At 39.9% G+C, this 15,195-nt stretch overlaps 1 protein-coding gene across 3 annotated transcripts in view; it reads right to left on the reverse strand.

Annotated features, from left to right (window-relative positions):
* LOC119650440 (carboxypeptidase N subunit 2) overlaps window positions 1-15,195 on the reverse strand; it is a 307,216-nt gene that overhangs the window by 105,811 nt on the left and 186,210 nt on the right. The window contains exon 1 of one of the 3 annotated variants that reach the window (XM_038053287.1): window positions 6,096-6,164. The exons of the other annotated variants lie outside the window; for them this stretch is intronic. The gene's annotated coding sequence lies outside the window, so the exon portion shown is untranslated. Of the gene's footprint in view, window positions 1-6,095; window positions 6,165-15,195 lie in introns of those variants that run through there. 3 annotated transcript variants of the gene reach the window in all.

Below are 15,195 nucleotides of genomic sequence, written 5' to 3' on the forward strand. Positions count from 1 at the left end.
ATAAGGTTTTGTGTTTACACAAACTTTTACACCCTCCATTGACATATATAGTGAGCCCCTTCAAACTTGACGCAAAATGGCGCCACTTGCTGTATGCAAAGAGAACAACAGACTCCACGCTATCACCAATTTTCGTGACAACACCTGCCGAATAAATTAGGTGTGACAGATAGACATCGACTCGATTCTAATAAGGTTATGATTCACGCAAAATCTTAAAAAATCGGAGTACCGGGAAGTGGATACTACATACGTGTCTAAAGATTTTGTTTTCATCTTGTCTGAGAAGTTTCCCATGAACGTTTTTTAATTCGTACATACTTAACAATTCGAAATATTCCTTGACATACGTATTTGCAAACCCTAACTCCACCGTTCATAGAGTGCGATGAATTCACGTGAAATACACAATTCTGACCTTCTATAAATTGCAACTGAATGAAGACGACGTTTAGAAAAACATTTCAGACGGCGAGCCATCATATTACTTTGGAAACACACTATAAGAAACGGGAAATAACAAAGTACAGTATGTGAATAAATTCCACAAACAATAATTTTACTAAAAGGCGTGAATCAAACAATATAGAACAAGTCGGGAAACCGGAAGCTGGACGCTTCAGGTATGAAAGATTTTGTGTATTTCTTTTCTAAAGAGATTTGAGTGTGCATTTGTTCCATTAGCATGTAGCACGTAAAATATGCATATATTATGTGAAAATATCCACTTTCAAGTGATATTGACATTCATAGTCTTGAATTTGCAGAGGAGCGACAGTTTTGACCTAGTATAACTTTGTTAGTAATAGTGCGATTTTCACCAAATTTGGCAAGGTTATGCTCTATACTGTAGCCTATGTGATTCTAGGGTGAACTTAAGGGGATTTCCTTTCAATTACTAAAAATTGTAGTAATGTACTATTATTAACTCTAGTTGAACAAGTATCGATATGTAGGGTATTTCGGAGCCTAGGCACCATATAGTGGCAGCCTCCTGATTTTTTTCAGATTTTTGGGTTCGGTAGTTCCTGAGAATGGGTTCGTTAAAAAAATGACCACTTTGAACCCCCCGCACTCCCCACCTTTTCAACAAATGTCAAAACTAAAACTGGCTTCGAAAAGTACTAATCGAGACCTTTAATTTGATACCCCACATGACTATATTTGATGAAAAAAAATGCATGTATGGGGAGCCCCTCTTAAATTCGATGTAAAAGGATGTAGCTCACTATATGCGTGAGCGCTCACAGTTCCCACCTACCAAATGTGGTGCCAATCGCTACAACCATCTCCGAGAAAAATGCGTGTGACGGACAGACAGACAGACAAAAATATAATATAATCCCAAAATAATTGCCGGTGATTTCAACTCATGGGCAGAAGAATGGCGAAGCAGAAAAACAAATGGAAGGGGGCAAATACTGCTAGAGACATTCTCGCGTCTAAATGTCGTACTTACGAACTCTGGGGGAGCCAACACATACCGGAGGGGAGAATTACAATCGGTAGTATACCTCACTTTCGTCAGTGACACCCTTATCAAAGACTTGCAGTGGCATGTTAGCGAAGAGTACACACACAGCGATCATCAGGCTATTGTCTTCGAAACCTCGTGTAGGAATTATATGAAGCCACCAAAAAGAATAACGATGAGCTGGGTAACTAACAAATTCGATGAAGAAGTGTTCAAGGAGGTACTTCTATTATAGATGACACATTATTATCGGGAATCCCACAAGAAAAAGCTTTACAGGTCGCGGAAAAATTGCAGCGGGCATGCGATTATTCAGAAATTGAGGAATGTCGGAAAAACTATCCCTGGGACATGGGGCATGGTACATGGGACATGGTACATGGGACATGGGAGATGTGACATGGAACACGGGACATGGGACCTGGAACATGGGAGATGGGACCTGGAACATGGGCCATGGGACATGCTACATGGGACATGGGACATGGGAGATGGGACCTGGAACATGGGAGATGGGACCTGGAACATGGGCCATGGGACATGGGAGATGTGACATGGGACATGGGACCTGGAACATAGAACATGGGACCCACATCACATACCCCATATCCCATATCCCCCACCGATTACCTGTGCAAAATTACTACAAAACATAGTGGCCACTCTCTTCCCAGAGGATGTGAACTACACAAATCTGCCTAAAGTTCATGTAAACCCCGACGAAATTCCTGAAGTGGTAGAAGAGGAAATTTTTGATGCAGTAAAGAAGTTCGCTGAAAATAAGACCCCAGGGCCAGATGGAATCCCGAATATCGCCCTGAAAGTGGCAGCCAGGTTAGGACCAGGTATGTTGGCCAAAGTTTTTACGGCATGTCTTAGAGAAGGAGAATTCCCCGAGAAATGGAAGCTGCAAAAGTTGATACTTAGTCCGAAGCCAGGTAAACCATTGGGAGACCCCTCCTCATATCGACCGATATGTTTGGTCAATAGCATTGGTAAACTATTTGAACGAGTATTATACAACAGGCTGCTCGCTGTTGCGGAAAAGGAAGGAGGCCTATCCGATAAGCAATTTGGGTTTCGTAAGGGGAGATCAACCATCGATGCAATCAACATGGTGATTGGCCTGGCACGCGCTGCAATACAAGATGACAAATGCTACGCACGACACTCGATGTAAAAAATGCATTCAACACTGCAAAGTGGACGAAAATCGTAGAGGCTCTAACCAAACTACAGGCTCCAAAGTATATTGTACGCATCGTTGTTGCATTTCTTCTTGGAAGATGATTATATTGCGACTCGGAGGATGGAGAGAAATTATTCCCAATGACGTGCGGCGTACCACAGGGGTCTGTCTTAGGTCCCTTACTGTGGTTAATTATGTACAATGGAGTGCTGACGCTACGCCTTACTAACGGCGTGACAACTATTGGTTTTGCGGACGATATCGAGGTAACAATAGTGGCAAAACGCTTAGACGAGATCGAAATCTATGCAAATGAAGCGATATGGGAGATCAATTCCTGGTTAAAAAAGTCCGGTCTATCACTTGCTGAACATAAAACGGAACTAGTGCTAACCAGCAAAAGAAGGAAAGATACGACCGTGAAAATTAAAGTTGGTGAAAAAACAATTTACTCCCAAGAGTCGCTTAAATATTTGGGAGTAAAATTAATAGACCATTAGCTTAATCCCAACTACAATTTTATTTTATTATGTATATATATATTTCGGGAGCAACTTACTCCCTTCATCAGTACAAAGCTAATGAAAACAATTACGAGTCTATGGTTCTATTTATACTAAAAACACTAATTACCTAAATTACTTTTACCAAGAAAGAAAAAAGAAGAAAAAACATTAAATTATTAACTTAATTATCTATTAATTACCGCGGCAAGTCTTATTAGTTTTGAGGGGCAATTACCGGAATCTGTATTTAATAACCGCGTCGCGTCTTTGATTGACAAAAGACTCAATTTTAAAAAACACATTGAGTGCGCTGCAACTAAAGCATCTTCCATCGCTGTAACGATCTCGAGGATAGTACCGAACATTGGTGGACCAAGACAAAGTCGACGTCGTCTTATTTCAAGGGTAGTTAGTTCCGTGCTACTCTACGCAGCTCCAGTTTGGGCAACCGTTCTGGAAAACAAATCAAACTGCGGAAAACTAGGAATGGCATATCGACTAAGTGCACTCCGGGTATGCAGTGCTTATCGAACAACATCAGGAGAGGCAGCATATATACTGGCAGGGACAATCCCCATAGACATCTTGGCGGATGAAGGTCGGCGTCTCTACGACAAAATGTACGCAATCGGGGAGTCTATTGTACTTCGACGGCAACTAGCACGGCGGGAATCCATCGCAAACTGGCAAAAGAGATGGAACGAGGCACAAACTGGCCGTTGGACCTACCACACATTCGAAGATGGATGGAAAGGAATCACGGGGAACTAAGCTACGAGCTAACACAGTTTTTAAGTGGACATGGAGGTTATCGAGCTTATCTTTATCGATTTGGACACGACGAGTCACCATGGTGCCCAAGATGTGGTAACGTGGCTGAGAATGCGGAGCATGTTGTATTTGAGTGCCCAAGGTTTACAGCACACCGAACTAGGCTGGAGGCGATCGCAGACAGGCGCTTAACACCTGGAAATATAGCGGAGTTTATGTTGGAATCAACGGAGGCTTGGAATCAAGTGGTAATTGAGCTGAAAATGATTCATCAACAGCTAAGGCATGAATAACTGCGAAGAAAGCAAGAAAGGGAGCGAACAATAATGCGCCGCAGTTAAGAACTGATCCAGCCCCACGATGCAATGCTTATAGCAGTCCCGTGGGAAGAGTGGAAGAAGAAGGAGGTGGTTTTAGTGAGTACAAGTCTCACATAACTGTATGGCAGGAGCCAGCAGTAGGTTTTGAACCTTTCCACCTTCCAACGATGAAAAAAAAAAGACGGACAGACAGACAATAAACCGATTTTAATAAGATTTTGTGTTTACACAAAACCTTAAAAATGTGAGAAATATTTTAAGTTAGTAAATCAATGAAATTGTTTATAAGCAAAGAATGCAATAATAAAGAAGACTTCTTTCTCGACATTTGACGAAAAACAATATGCAATATATATACATAGTTAAACAAGTCGGGAAACCGGAAACTGGACGCTTCAGGTATAAAAAGTTTTGTTTGCTTCTTCTGTAAGTATATTTGAGTGTAGAACTATCCCATTTGTACGTAGCCCGTTATATATATGCATTTAGCATATACATATATAACGACTATCCACTTTAGTGTGATATTGATATTTAGTTGCAGTAAATTTACACGGTAAAGTCAATTTTGAGCCACTGTAACTTTGTTAGTAATGACATGATTTTGATCAAACTTGGGGTTAATATGCTTCATATTATATTTTATACTACTACCAACTTTTATAACTCTGGGATAAACTTAAGGGGGGTTTTACTCGATTTCCCCAAAAATATGATAATATACTATTACTAACTAAATTTGAAGAGATATCGATATGAAGAGTATTTTGAGGACTGGGCACCATATAGAGGCAGCTTCATGATTTTTTTCAGATTTTTCGGTTGGGTAGTTTCTGAGAATGAGTCCGTTAAAGAAATGATCACTTCCCACCCGTCCCACTCCCCCTTTTGTTGCGGCAGATTTCTCGCGGCTGGAGTTCTCCTGCGAGCGGGCGGCGGAGGACGGGGCAGCCGATGTGGCAAATGTGTGTGGCGAAATCAAGAAATAGTTAACGACACGGATCCGGAAAGTAACTTCAACACAATCAGCACAAACCGTGGCCAGGCGGTGATTTCTTTGGGCGGATTTTCACGTTTTCCGTTGTGTGGCTGCAGGTCTCGAACGTGAATTCGGCTGCACGGCCCTGCCTGGGCGCAATCGTCGCAATCGGACAATTTCCTATCTTCCAGTCGGCGCTGGTACGGGACATCCTGGACTGAATTCAACTACGTGGCGGCCACGTCCACGAAATGAATTCCTTGCAACCGCTCATTTAATACCGCGTTCTCGGCGCTGCGTCTAGTTCCTTCTGGCGCCCGGTTTAGCCACCAAACACCGTATTCGATGCGTCGAAGCCGGCTGTCGCTCAAGTCTTATTGCGCTGCCCCGCTCTTCCTGGGCGCAATCATCACAATTGCCACTTTCCGCACCAACCTGCCTTTTCTTCTTCCACTCGATCCAGAATTTTATTCCAATCCATACAAACATCAATTCAATGTCGGACCTTGTTGCCTCAAGTAGTGGACGATGCCTTTTTCGTCCGAATTGTCGGGGTCACCACTTTTCTGTCCACCCTGATAAACGTAGATGTTTGTAGTTATTTCGGAGATAAAGTGTGTCCCGTTGGATCGGTTTGAAAAGCAGTATTCAAACACTGCAAATGATCTCTTAATCTAGTATTTATTTGAAGCCAAATACCGCTATAACTACACTTTACTATTTATTTGATTGAATTCGTTAAACAAGACTATGCGCACGCTAGTGAAGTTTCAAGTCCGAGCAGAGGTGAAAAGAATAAAGTGTCGATACTCGATACGCTTTTAATTATTTCACGTTATCCGTGCTTTCTACTTACAATGAATTACTAAGACGTGGGTGAAAAAGATTCGTTTATTTCTAAAACCTCAAGCTTACTAACTAACAACCGTTGGCTACAGAAATCTTTTATAGACTGTTATCTCTTGTTTAGTCTGCAAGATCACATTGTTATTGTTATCAGATCTCTTGATTCCAATAAGTCGTCTGCAGGATAAGATTGTTATTGTTATGATATGTACTGGAAAGCCACATCGGTTTGTGTAATTAAATGGAAAACCAAGTCAGCGTTAATTTACTTGTTTAAGATTAGGAAATTTAATATCGCTGACTTGCGAGCACGATTGAAGGGTATGTGAGTCATGTGTGTGTGCATGATACTTAACTCCTCCCTCCTTATGTTCCAAATTGTCCTCAATTTTATTGGTAAGATTTTTAACTTTTACTTTTATGGTTCTCCGTTTCAAGTAGAAATATGCAAAGATGGCTAAGCAGATGGCTCCTATTTCGTGATTTCGTTTTATATACTTTAATTCTTTTATTTCATTATAATTTTCTACTTTGAATTCCTTAATTTGTTGTGTTTCCTGAGAGCTTCCAGGTATAATAAATTTACTTTGAAATGTTTGTTGCTTATTATTGAATGAGTGATTATTAATGTTGATTGCACAATTATTAAAACTGAATAAAAAGTTTCCAAAACTTGTAGTGTATTTTCTTTCGTCACAGGTGCTGTTCCAATTTATTACAGCATTGATCGTGATTACTAATCCTTTTTCTATTTCTTTGATTACATTTGTTGTTATAATAATAATAATCGTTGGCACAACAATCCATATTGGATCAGGGCCTTGAAGTGTGTTAGAGCACTTCATTCAAGACCGTAACGGTACACTACAGTAGACTATAGGAGACAATGTGGTCAGCATTGCGCTCGCCCGAGATTATTACCCTGATTTGAGTCAGGTACTCATTCACAGCTGAGTCGACTGGTATCCGACGTCAAATCACGATACAAATCCCTCTGCCACCAGCGAGATTTGAACCGTGACCTTCCGTACGATAGCCTTGTGCTCTAACCACGCAGCTATCCGGACACGGACACACACATTTGTTGTTACTTTCTCTTTATTGCAGACTCTGTTTACATATATACATAAATGGTTAGCCTTCAAATGTTTTACATGATTTTCATTATAATAGTCAAATGCTATTTCATTTATCATCATTCATTTGTGGTTCAAAATTTATTTGATATTGATGCTTATCAGTTCCAATTGATGAATATTTATTTTGTTTTGCAAAATTTCATCTTTTGTCAAAATGTTACGATTCATTATTCCTAATCTAGCGGATATCAAATTATCTTGAATTATCTCAATTTGATCTTGTAGTAGATGTATATTAAAGATAAGACTCAAATAAGCAATATTTGCATCTAATACTTTACCATTAGCTTTTATCAATTGAGTAATATTCTGAATATTCTGTTCTAATTTGTTATTAATTTGTATTTGTTTATTAATTCGATCGATTATTTCGTGATTATTTGAATCAATGGTATTTAAATGTTCTTCAATGTCTTGCCTATCAGAGTCGCTCATTAATCCGAAGAGCCAATTATAAATGTTGCACATTGGATTAATTAGTCCTCTACGTCTACGTGTTAGTACTTTTGCTCTTATATCGTTAATAAATATAGGTTGATGTATATACTGGCCTGGCAGTAATGTAAGGTATTGCTGTTCTAGATTTTCTATCTCTTGAGATAGGTTAGTACGTTGATCTATGCTGTAGTTAGTGATAATTGAATTTTTAATTTCTATCAAGGCTTCTTGTATGTGTTTTAGATTGATTCGATGCAATGTTGTTTGTTGGGTTTGTACCAATTGAATATCCAGTTTGATTTCAATATATCCTATATCCGTTTTAATCTCCTCAACCATTAGAGTGGCCTCCGTTAGCATCCAAAATAGTAGGTTTATTAGTTGCAGGATCATTAGTTCCATTTTTGTGTTGACCTGGAATAATAATATCCTTTTTAGGTCGTTTTATATTCACTTTTGCAATATTTGAATTGTATTTTGCTTTCTTAAATTTTGGGGCTAATTTGTTTCGTTCTGCCTTAGGGTTTTTTATGAATACCTGGCTACGAAGTTCCTCAAATTTTTCTCTGTCTAGATTCGTTTTTTTTATTGTTCTTTCCTTGTTAGTTAGAATCTTATTATGTACTTTCTGTTTGTCTACTCGTCCCTGTTCAACATCTATGGATCTTTCCTGAGTTGTTGTATAGACTTGACGATTATAGAATTCTAAAGCTTCGTAGAAACATTCACTAGTTGTCTTCATATTCTTCCGTACTGGTATTAATCTCATCTTTTCTTGGATGGTTTCATTATATACTTGACATGCATTTATATAACGGTGAATATATTTATGAAGATTTGGATAATATATTTGGTTTTTCAATCCGGCATGAGCGGTTTCTTTTTCATGATAGTATTTAATACGGTCGATTAGATCCTCTTCATTAGTCATTTCTTTTACTATTTGAGTAACTTTACTGAACTTTGTTACGGTATTGCCGAATCCTTCAAGGATTATTTGTTGCAGTTTGTTATACTCATGACCATCGACTTCACTATATATAGCTACGGTACCAGGTTGTAGTCGTATTTTTAAAAAGTTTATAGCTTTATCTGGTGTTCTACTAAGAACAATTGTTGTTGGTACTTGTTCACTATATTTTCTCTGATAGGTATAAGATTATTAAAATTTTCTTCCTGTGAATGAATTGTTTGTAGATTCTCCTCCTTACACTGGGGTATTAAAATTAAATCTTGATTTTGACTCAATGGTGACATCGAAGCTCCTTGAACTTTATTCAGTAACACCTGTATGTTTTGAATGGTAATCGGGTTTACTTCATCCACTTGAATTTCTCGATTGCATTAATATATTCAGCATTTGTATTATCTACTATCTGGTTCTTTTTCAAATATCGGGTGATTGGCTGCGCTATCTTAGCGTAATTCTTTATGAACTTTCTATAGTATCACGTTAGTCCTAGGAATGATTTTATTTCTTTGACAGTTGTTGGTTTGAATTTTCTCAATTTTACCGCTGTTGGGCTGAATCCCATATTGATTAATTGCGTGTCCTAAAAATTGAGTTTCTCTGGCTAAGAAATGACACTTATCTACTTGGACTTTCAGGTGAGCTCTTCGCAATTTGGTGAATATATTTTTAATATTTTGTAGGTGTTCTTCAAGCGATGTTCCGAAGATCAGAATATCGTCGAGATACACTGCACATATTTTATTTATCTCTTCCTTCAACAATTGATTCATTAAGCGTCGGAAGGTGGCAGGCGCATTATTCAGTCCGAATGGCATGCGTAAATATTCATAATGTCCCTGAGCTGTCGAAAACGCGGTTTTCGCTATATCGGCTGGATTCATCATAAACTGATGGAATCCCTTGGCCAAGTCCAAAGTAGTGAAATATTGGGCGCGACCCAATTTTTCTAGAATGCCTTCTATATTGAGTAGTCGGTGTTTATCATCCACCGTGACAGCATTCAGTCGTCGATAGTCGATCGCCATACGCCATTTTACAATTCCAGAGTTTTTTTTTTAACCATGACTACGGGCGAATTGAATGGCGATTTACTTTCCCGTATTATGTCTTGACGAAGCATTTCTTTAATTTGTTTTTCGATCTGCTGGATTGCGGTAAATTTTGGAATATATCGGATCCTCTGTGGTAGTGTTTATCTCATGTCTCACTATGTCTGTTGCAGTTAGAGAGTCTCCTTCTTTGAAAAAGATATCCTCGTTCTTCCGAATTAATTTCGTTAACCTCACTTTTCCTCCGAATTCAAATGTTTACTTTTTATTTCCACTTTTTCCACTGGTTCCATTAAATTCACATCTTCGTATTTTATTTCTACTTCCTCATTGGTTAGGAAGGGTATGGTGTTGTTTCCAAATTTGACCGTTTTGGAATTGTAGTCTATTACAGCTCCTGTTGGGTTTAAGATATTAGCACCAATGATAGCGTCAAATGTTCTATTGCTAAGATCAGCCAGTCTCCACTTTGTCAATTCTCGAATTCCAATTTCGGGTGGTGTTTTAGTAATGGTCTCAAACTCCACCTGTTGAATTCCGGATATGGTCCTATATTGTACACCTTCTACTTTCATTCTTGGGTGATTTCCCAATTTCTTTTCATTTAACAATGATATAGTGGAGCCTGGTTCGATCAATGCTCTCAATGTGTATCTTCACTATTGGAAGATTGAGGTTTCCGAGGTTGTTGACCGAAAATCCTGTACACTTTGTGTATTATTCACTTCCATTGGTTCCGGTGGTTGCTGTCGACCACTTACGTGCCGATAATTATCGTTTCTATAATATATCGATGAGAATGATTCCTATCTCGTCAACTTCTCCACCTGTTACTATTATACCTCCCACTGTCTTCACAATTTCTTTTATTCGTTCGATCTTGATCGTCTTCTCGATTGCATCGATCCCTATATTTATAATCTTTGTTTTTATCACGGCTCTTGTCACTATGTTCACGTTCTTTGTAACCTGTCAATAGTAACTCACTGTATGCCTGCTCTAAGAAAGTTACTGGTATTGTTCAAAGATACATAGCATCATTTCTATTTATTTTGTTTAAAAAATGTTCTAATCTTGTTGGGGTTAATTCAAACGGGTGATTATTATCTAATTTATATTTCAAATTTAATTTATCTAAATTAAACTGAAGATGTTCGAATATTTCCTTCGCGCTTTTCGATTGAATCCTGTCAGCATCCTCTTTGATTTGTAGATATGTTTCTTTCACTCCAAACGTGTTTGTAAGCAGCACCTTCATATTTTCCCAGTTTCTGTCATTTAAACGTCGCACTACGGCTGCTGCTTTCCCTTGAATTTTTGACATCAGAATCTGAGCAACATGCTCTCTTTGCGGCCCTTCAACTGCTAATCGCACTACGTTTTCTACTTCATTTATATAATCGTATAACTGGAATCCATCTTCCCCCGTGTACGGTTGTACAGCTCTAGCTTCTCTAATTACTTCTGAAAAAGTTAACGCTACTACCATTTTCTTGTTTTACAGTACCTGATGATCCGATGATCTACTGGTTTAATATTGTAAAAAATAAAGCACGTTCCACTTTTCACTAAACTCATTATTATCTAGCCTCTAACCGGTCTCTTTTAGGGTTACAGCATTAAGACTTGCTACTAGATAAAATTTATTTATCACACAAATACTGATTTATAGATATTATGTGGATTGTTTTTTCCGTGGTTTTTACTACGCGGATTTAGGTTGATATGTAGTTCTGAGAAGGTTTTTGAGGTATTTTTCCTCCCTTCCAAAGACCAAGACGGCTCCAGTGAAATTTCAAGTCCGAGCAAAGGTGAAAAGAATAAAGTGTCGATACTCGATACGCTTTTAATTATTTCACGTTATCCGGGCTTCCTACTTACAATGAATGAATGCCTGGGCGCAATCGTCGCAATCGGACAATTTCCTATCTTCCAGTCGGCGCTGGTACGGGACGTCCTGGACCGAATTTAACTACGTGGGGGCCACGTCCAGGAAATGAATTCCTTGCGACCGCTCATTTAACACCGCGTTCTCGGCGCTGCGTCTACTTCCTTCCGGCGCCCGGTTTAGCCACCAAACACCGTATTCGCAACGTGCGGCACACTATACACAGCCCGAAACTGGCCCTGCGTCGAAGCCGGCTGTCGCTCAAGTCTTATTGCGCTGCCCCGCTCTTCCTGGGCGCAATCATCACAATTGCCACTTTCCGCACCAACCTGCCTTTTCTTCTTCCACTCGATCCAGAATTTTATTCCAATACATACAAACATCAATTCAATGTCGGACCTTGTTGCCTCAAGGAGTGGACGATGCCTTTTTCGTCCGAATTGTCGGGGCCACCACTTTTCTGTCCACCCTGATAAACGTAGATGTTTGTAGTTATTTCGGAGATAAAGTGTGTCCCGTTGGATCGGTTTGAAAAGCAGTATTCAAACACTGCAAATGATCTCTTAATCTAGTATTTATTTGATGCCAAGTACCGCTATAACTACACTACTATTTATTTGATTGAATTCGTTAAGCAAGACTACGCGCACGCTAGTGAAGTTTCAAGTCCGAGCAGAGGTGAAAAGAATAAAGTGTCGATACTCGATACGCTTTTAATTATTTCACGTTATCCGGGCTTTCTACTTACTAATTACGAATTACTAAGACGTGGGTGAAAAAGATTCGTTTATTTCTAAAACCTCAAGCTTACTAACTAACAATCGTTGGCTACAGAAATCTTTTAGAGACTGAAAATGTTATTATTATGAGATCTCTTGTTTAGTCTGCAAGATCACATTGTTATTGTTATGAGATCTCTTGATTCCAATAAGTCGTCTGCAGGATAAGATTGTTATTGTTATGATAAGTACTGGAAAGCCACATCGGTTTGTGTAATTAAATGGAAAAACAAGTCAGCGTTAATTTACTTGTTTAAGATTAGGAAATTTAATATCGCTGACTTGCGGGCACGATTGAAGGGTATGTGAGTCATGTGTGTGTGCATGATACTTAACTCGCTGCACGACAGCTGGAGCAGAAGAGACCGGTTCTTCTCCATGCGGTCCCTCTGCCTCCAAGCAACGGCACTTTCTCACCGATAGCTCTCCACTCCAGTGGCGAGTTCTAAGAAGCGACTCCTTGGCCGGGCTATACATGGAGCTGCAAAAAGCGACAATCTTTGAAACCGGTGCTATAGTCCGAAGAGTCCTGCCCGGTAATGGTCTGCCTTAGTGGGCTTAAGTCTCGACTCGTACTGTCTTCAATTTAAAGTCTATGTCTCTGCAGATTATAACCACCGCATCACTGCTTGAAGTGTTTGCGAAAATCGCTGTGATGCGGGCCTTTGGATGTTGCCGTCAGCCCATCCTTAGGTTGGCTGCCCCTTAGTCCAGTTGGACGGCAAGAGGGTCCGTGGGCTTTTTAACTATATTTATATATATCCTATGTGGAGTTGCCAGATCTGCCATCAAGCGTGTCCCTTAATCGGATAGGGGAACGCGCGGCGGATGTATCATGAGTATGCACATCCGGAGTTACGCGTGTATGAGCATGATTATTCGCAGGCCGAGTAGGTGGGAATAAAATGGCCCACCCGTGGATAAGAATTGGCCATGGGAAGGACACCTAGAAATAAAATAAAACATGGAGGAGAAGAATAGGCGGAAAGTTACGATGGCTTCGGATACCCAATACTGGCTGTTTTTGGGAGTGGGCAAGCTCACTCCTGGCCGTCGATTTCCAACTACTGCGGCACTGCAGGCACCTTGGCTATTGTGGCATCAAATGTTACAAGCGCGATAGATTGTTCCATCAACGGACCCGTTCAGAAGAAGTTCAATGTTTTGAAGATCGCCCACCTTACAGAGACAAGCCCGCGCAAATGAAAATACTACTCCCAATGGGGAGAGTGTAGTGGGGTACGGGACGGAGAGAACAATGCTGAATACTTACTTGAGCGACATCGAGAAATCGAGACCTGCGCTCATCGCACTAAGTAATAAAACACTAGAGCTTTGCGAATTCATCAAGGAACGCCGGAATATCCAGCAAAATATAAGGGCTATGGGTCGAAGCATTAGGTTGGCATACGGCAATACCCAGGAGGAAATAGGAGTGAAGGCATCGATTGAAAAAGTAGGCCAGGCAACATAGCTGACACTGCAAAGAAACCCGGGAGAGGATAAACCGAGGAAGAGGCTTCGCGAACGGTTAATCGAGCCAATTGAGAGAAAAGAAAACCATTCGGAGTAGCAGAACTGCTTCAAACAGCTGTGTGACCATGCCAACATAAATCCTTCAGGCGAGGCCTACAGAGTTATAATGGTAAGGCTGCAGAGATCACCCCAGGTGAACTGTCCGCATCTCCTGAAACAGACTGTTACCACTCTGTTCCCTTACCTCGAAAATAGAAGAAGGCAAATGGTTGTGACGCTAAATTAGGGCATAATACCTCCAATAACTGTGGAGGAGCTGCGGGAAATATGTGGTAGGATCGGTGACAATAAGGCCCCAGGTTCGGATGATATCCCCAACCCTGCTTTGAAACTGGCAGTGAAGACTAGGCCCTATCTTTTCACCAAAACCTTGGAGGCGTGCCTATAAGAAGGAATATTTCCTGTCCAGTGGAAAAGCAAAAGTTGGTGTTGCTTTCGGAACCTGACAAGCCACCTGGAAACATAGCGCCGTATCGTCCTATCTGCCTGCTGGATGCAATGCGGAAGATGATGGGGAAAATCATCTACAACAGACAGTGGTACAAAAGACTGGGGTTCTACCTTTCCTGGATCTAAATATCGTCAACTCTAACGAAAAGCTTAAGTTCGAGACATACCGTAAGCCTACAGCAACGCAGAGAACGATACCGGTAACTTCACATCACACATTTTCCCAAAAAATGGCTGCCTATAATTGTATGATTCACCGACTGATCACATACCCTCTTTCAGAATACAGTTTCAATATGGAACGTCAGTATATTATTGACATGGGTATAATTCTCAGACGATTGAGAAATTGATTGGAAGGAAAGTCAAGCAACATAATAGGCATGCCTATACAACGCTATTTTCGCGAAAACCTTGAACTCTTGCGACATACTAACCAAAAGACAACTTTGGACCCTTGGGAAAGCCTAGAAATTCTGAAGGAAGACGCGACGCGGTTATTAAACACAGATTCCGGTAATTGCCCCTCAAAATTAATAAGACTTGCCGCGGTAATTAATAGATATTTAGGTTAATAATTTAATGTTTTTTTTTGTGAAAAAGTAATTTAGGTAATTAGTGTTTTTAGTATAAATAGAACCCTAGAATTGCAATTGTTTTCAGTAGTTTTGTACTGATGAAGGGAGTAAGTTGCTCCCGAAATATATATATACACAATAAAATAAAATTGTAGTTTGGAGTAAGCTACTGGTCTATCAATTTTAGACCTAACTACAAATAGAAGACAACATCTAACGATCTACAACAGACCCCTACCCACCGTCGAAGTCATCAATAGTTTGTCGGAACGACAGTTTG

This window comes from Hermetia illucens, chromosome 1, assembly GCF_905115235.1.
Source record: "Hermetia illucens chromosome 1, iHerIll2.2.curated.20191125, whole genome shotgun sequence".
Classification (NCBI taxonomy): domain Eukaryota; kingdom Metazoa; phylum Arthropoda; class Insecta; order Diptera; family Stratiomyidae; genus Hermetia; species Hermetia illucens.